We start from the raw sequence: 6390 nt of genomic DNA on the forward strand, positions 1-6390 counted from the left end.
ATTTGAAGCATGTGCATGTGCGTAATAACAGCACTGATGCTCTATAAGCGCACACCGGGAGTTGGTCGACGTTTGGCCTTATATATCATAAATGATAGAAAACCACTGAAAAGCAAATGCCGGGCTAAACAAAGAAATGTTTAGGACAACTACTGGTACCAACCTTGTCAACATTACAGGCGTCAGTAGGCCACACGAGTAGTTTTCCTGTTAGGTGTGCGTGATAGGGGCCACTTACCCTATCTACTGAGTTGGATAGAACGTCCAAAACGTTTTGTGCCCGCTTTCCCGTTTTAAACTATTTTTCTGTTCCCTTCTTTACTTTCAGTGTATTCGCCATGGGTGTAGTTTTCCAAAAATCATTGGGGGTGCTCAATAGCTTTCAGAAAGGCATGCCATATTTTTCGTAGGTCTTTTTTCAGCTGTTCTTTTTTACTGTATCAGGCATCATGCAAGAAATGATGTTAAATCGATTCGAGAGCTTGTTTTAATAGCGCCACTGTAAAACAATTTTGGCTCATCCAATGCATTCATAATCACTGCATAGCTCTGCACGAATGAGCTTATATTGAGGGCTATCCAACATGACGCCTGACGGGACAGGCTCGATAGTTAGGTAGGGGAGAGCGGGGCCAGTTGAAACACGGGGTCAGATGAAACATGGCTTTATTTTCAACAGTATGCAACATATGGCGTTGCCGATACCACTGCGCATCCGCGCTCGACCTCTTCATTTGTCAACGGCGTTTGGGCGGCGAACGGACGGTAATTTTGATTTGACACTTGTTTTTGTGTTTTTGAGGGGGGTTTGGGAGAAATCGTTTTTATGAATATTTTGTGATATCTCATGTACCTTTGTTTGCTGAAAGAAGAACTCCTGGCTCCGGAATAACACCTTATTTGGCCCTTCATTCAGCATGATGCCGTCCCTCCAGCTCGTTTGACATGTGCTTTACGGCGCGTGCGAGATGGCGGGAGCGGATGGGATCAATTGAAACGCTTCTCTGAGGGTCAGTTGAAACAGGGCCACAGGCCGTTTCAATGGACCCCGGTGACCTTTGCAATGGTTATTGTTCAGGGGCTGTAAACATTAAAGGAAATAACCCACCTTTGAAATGAGCTTTTAAACTGAAATAGTAGTTTAATAGAGCTCAATTTTTGACCCCTTTTTCTCCAGCCTTTTGCTTGAAAGCACACTATAGCCTGAGATATTTCTCATTTTTCTCATCCGCCCATTTTACCATAGTCTATGTACTTTATGTCACCTATTATGAGGAACTTTGCACTTTTAGCTTTCCAACGACCTATTGAATGTAGCATTTGGAAAAGTAAACCGGACAAAATATCTCCTTAAGAAAGTGGCCTTAAAGAGGAAAACATCCCATTGTTAAGGATAGGTGCAATTGACCCCATGGGCTGGTTCAATTGACCCTCGCATCGGGGTCATTTGAAACGGGCGTAGAGCTGTTTTATAAGCATGCGTTTGGCAGCAAAATATGTTTGAAACATAATTTTACATATCTTAAAATAAAGCCAAAAGAGCATATTTTTTCATGGCATTGTGCATTTTTCGATATGACAACTAGATCTCGCTGTGCATGTCAATATATAAAAAGTGGTTCAACTGGCCCCGCTCTCCCCTACTCTCCGGACATGGTTCTCGTGAAATATTGCATTTTGTCCCTGGAACTTAAACCTCGCCGGCAAAGGCCATTTTGCGTCCTTCGATGGCACTAGGGAGGGGGGGGGGTTGGTAAGACCCCCCCCTCGCGTTTGGCCTCTGATCGAGCTAGAGCTTGGCGGAAAAAACGAGCGTGTTGCCCGTCACGAGAGAAAGCCGATGATACCCAATTTTAAGGTCCTTGGTCATCGGTTGACCTTCCAGGTCAGGTCAACGACCCAAAAGTCGGGAAAATCGTGACCTGTTAGAAAGTCGTCAAGTGTGGCTGCTATGGGGTTTCCGGGGTGCTGATCACGAATATCGTGTTAGTTTTGATCACAGATGATGTCTTTAAGCATATAGACCAGGTCGGGTCAGGTCAGGTCAGGTCAACCGGTAGGGGCCGTGACGGGTATTTGTAGTACGTGTCAACCGCCTCTGACAGCTTCGTAACATGTTACGAAGGCACCAAAACTACTTCGTAAATGTTCAAATGGTTGCTAAATTCGAATTCAGCTAGAAAAACTAGCCTAGAAACATGTAAAACTCGAAAAAGTGTACCGAGGTCACCAAAGGTAAATGACCTGACCTGATCTTCAGGTGACCTTGACATCCACCCTAATGCATGGGAGCAACATCAAATCACATGTTTGAACGTTTGAAACCACGAAAAACTTGCAAAAGCGCGGCTAAGGCAAGCCGACATACGCCGAATCGCGATTCCGGCCAAACATGGTCTCGGAAAGTAGGTCACAGGTCAAAGGTCATTTGGGTCAGGGTCATGAAATTTTTAGAGTAGGTGTAAAATTGATCAATGCGAGGGTACTGAAAGTTTCGTCGCTATCGGCCGCTTTTTACGCGAGTTATTCGCGAAAAACCTTAGAGGGGTTGCATCAACCCCCCTCCTGTGCCGGCGAGGGTTAAATAATAACGCTATACTTGCCGTGCTATATTTACATTTATTTACTCAAAAATGATTTAATTTGATTAAAAATATTTAAAAATAGCACATTGATTTCAATAAACGAAAGTCATAGATTTGCTGCCGGATGCTGGGGCTCCTCATGAGGAGCATGGAGATGCCAGCTTGTCCACCTCCAGCGCGTCTCGAGCACAGGGCGATACTATGCGCGTTCAATGCTCATGTTAGGTCCGTCCTCCAATACGGAAGTGTCATTTGGAGCGGTGCAGCCCAGTCCCACCTGGTACGGCTGGAGCGGCTACAGCACTGCTTTCTCATGTGGCTAGGGGCAGGGCAAAAAATTATGGCAGGCTGCCCTCAAGGCTCGGTTCTTGGGCCTCTGCTCGCCCTGATGTACCTTAATGACCTATCAAACAAAACAACAAACGAAACTCTTTTCTATGCAGACGATACTTCTTTATATTCCTCCTATCCACAGAACAGCAAAACACATTTACAATCCCTACAAAACGACTTAGACAATATCAGTAAATATGGATCAGAATGGGCTATTACTTTTAGTGCACAAAAAACAGTATTGCAAACATTTACAAACAAACAGAATAACTCAAATCCCGAATTAAAGTTTAACGGACAAAGAATACCAAGTTCAACAAGTCACAAACATCTCGGCCTCACCTTTTCCACTGACCTACATTTCCACGAACATGTAAATTCGATCATCAAGACAGTGAATTATCATTTAGGACCAGTTTACCCTATTGCGAAATTCTTACCGAGACGTGTGCTGAATGACTTGATTACGACATACATTAGACCACACTTCGACTATTGCGACATTATTTACGATGGACACTTGACCTTGTTCGACTCAGCGAGACTGCAAACTTTACAAAATCGCTGCGCAAGACTGGTGACTGGGGCCCTATTTCGAACATCTACTGACGCACTACTTAAAGATTTAGGCTGGGAACGACTGGCAGACAGACGACGCATACACAGACTGATATTTTTCCATCGACTATTCTACAACGACCCTCCCCTCCCCTCATACCTGACAAACCTCATAACAAACACGAGACAAAGAGCTACGGGACTAAGACTACGCCAAGCCCAACTTCTCTCAGTCCCTACTACCCGTTTAACATCCTTCCGCAAGTCCTTCATCCCTACCACCATTCGGCAATGGAATCTTCTTCCTGAAACCCTTCGCAATACCCCATCCCGCCGTGAATTCACTCGTCAAGTCTGGCAGCGATTTGGGGCACCGGAGCCACCAACACTGCATTCAGTAGGGACCAAAATGGCCAACACATACCACACCAGACTACGAGTCGGTCTATCACATCTACATGCACATCTATATCAGTATCAACTTGCACAAAGCCCAGCATGCGCATGTGGACATCACCAAGAAGACACTGCCCACTACATACTCCGGTGCCCCCTATATACACACCAAAGATCACTCCTCCTTAACGCGGCGCGAACAATCATACCAAACTTCGAAAACATTTCCTACAAACGCAAGCTTAGTGCAATCCTATTCGGCCATGATCTTACTGAGAACCAGGGAATCAGCATAACACATCATCTCCATGCATACATTGTACATACTCAACGGTTCAACACACACACACAGCAATAACACACACACACACACACACACACTACACAACATCGTACCCGATTGCTGCTGCCCGGGGCCCGGACACCTGGTGACTATGTCCGGAGGGCTGCTCGGCGGGCTGCTGGCGGGGCCGTCGTGACCTGTGGCCAGGTGGTTTTACTTTGCACTTAATTTTCGTGTTAATATTTCCTTTTTTGTGTGTTTTTTGTGCTTATGTTTTGTGGGAAAGGCGCTTTGATTTAAGCATTTTGCTTTTGCGCCGATCCGCGATTATTTTCGCCGATATTTTTTGTTCGTGGTTACCAAAATACACTGAATGAATGAATGAATGAAAGGGGCTAAAACGCAGAGGAACTGTCCTGTGGACTATCGTAGTCTACTGCAAACCTTTAAAACTGAGATCATCAAAGCCCGCCTCATTCATACCGATATCATGTTCTTGTACCAACTCCTTTACCACCGTACCGACTGCGCTTACCTGGTATCGATGTTTGGCCTTAACCCTCGCCAGCACGGGGGGGGGGGGTGATGCAACCTTCCCCCCTCGGTTTTTCGCGAATAACCCGCGTAAAAAGCGGCCGATCGCGACGAAACTTTTAGTACCCTCGCATTGATCAATTTTACACCAATCGATTGGTTTGCAATCCTTAAAATTTCATGACCCTGACCCGAATGACCTTTGACCTGTGATGTGACCTACTTTCCGTGACCATGGTTGGCCGGAATCGCGATTCGGCGTATGTCGGCTCGCATTAGCCGCGCGTTTGCAAGCTTTTCGTGGTTTCATTCAAACGTTCAAACATGTGATCTGATGTTGCTCCCATGCATGGTGGATGTCGAGATCACCTGATGGTCAGGTCAGGTCATTGACCTTTGGTGACCTCGGTTCACTTTTGCGAGTTTAACATGTTTCTAGGCTAGTTTTTTTAGCTGAACTCGAATTTATCAACCATTTGAACATTTACGAAGTAGTTTTGGTGCCTTCGTAACATGCTACGAAGCTGTCAGAGGCGGTTGACACGTTCTACGAATACCCGTCACGACCCCTACCGGTTGACCTGACCTGACCTGACCCGACCTGGTCTAAATGCCCAAAGACATCATCTGTGATCAAAACTAACACGATATTCGTGATCAGCACCCCAGAAAACCCCTTAACAGCCACACTTTACGACTTTCTAACAGGTCCCGATTTTCCCGACTTTTGGGTCATTGACCTGACCTGGAAGGTCGGCCGATGATCTAGGCCCTTAAAATTGGATATCATCGGCTTCCTCTCGTGACGGGCAACACGCTCGTTTTTTCCTCGAAGCTCTAGCTCGATCAGGGGCCAAACGCGAGGGGGGTCGTATGTACCACCCCCTCCCTTGTGGCGTCGAAGGACGCAAATTGGCCTGTACCGGCGAGGGTTAATGTGCCTGGGAGGCGTAACCGCCGCACGGGCTTGTTTCATGTGCACTTCGGGAGAGTCAACACCGTAAAGAACTGTCTTTCTGTGCATATTCCTCGGTTGTGCAATCAATTTTTGGCACAAGGTCCGTCGGTGGACTTTTACCACCCTTCCATGTCCTTCCGGCGTGAGGCTTTCCAGTACGCCCGAACACTGGGCTGCTATGGGATCTCTCTGTCATCATGTCCCACTTGATTCATTGACCCAGGTTGTACTGAACTTTTAGAATATTACAGAAAATTGGATATTGTTAGGCTGGTGGCTGCTTATACATGCTTGTATGTTTTACCCAAACAGAGGAACTAAGTATGGTGTTGTGAATGTCGATAAATTTTACAGCCATTGACATTGTTTGCCAACCTTCATATGTTAGATTGGAGATCTACTTAGTCCCAAGCACCATAATATCAGATGCAATGTAAACGCAAATATCATGCATCTAACATCTTAATTTGTGGTAATTTATTAAATGTATATTCTCTTAGTCACTGAATTGAGTAAGCATAGTATTTGCATGATTCACTGAGCTCATTACAGTACTAGGAGAAAAAAATACTGATTATTGAGGGCCTTGAGTCAGCTGGGAATGTTTTGAGGAGGCTGGGGGTGCTTTAAGGAGGCAGGGGGTGCTTTAGGGAGGCAGGGGGTGCTGAGCTCAGGATTGGGGGTGCTTGAGCACCCACAAAGAGATATAAAGTTACACTTATGGTATTTGCCTTGTCACGTTG

Source organism: Amphibalanus amphitrite, unplaced genomic scaffold (genome assembly GCF_019059575.1).
Source record: "Amphibalanus amphitrite isolate SeventyFive unplaced genomic scaffold, NRLGWU_Aamphi_draft 000989F_arrow, whole genome shotgun sequence".
Classification (NCBI taxonomy): Eukaryota; Metazoa; Arthropoda; class Thecostraca; order Balanomorpha; family Balanidae; genus Amphibalanus; species Amphibalanus amphitrite.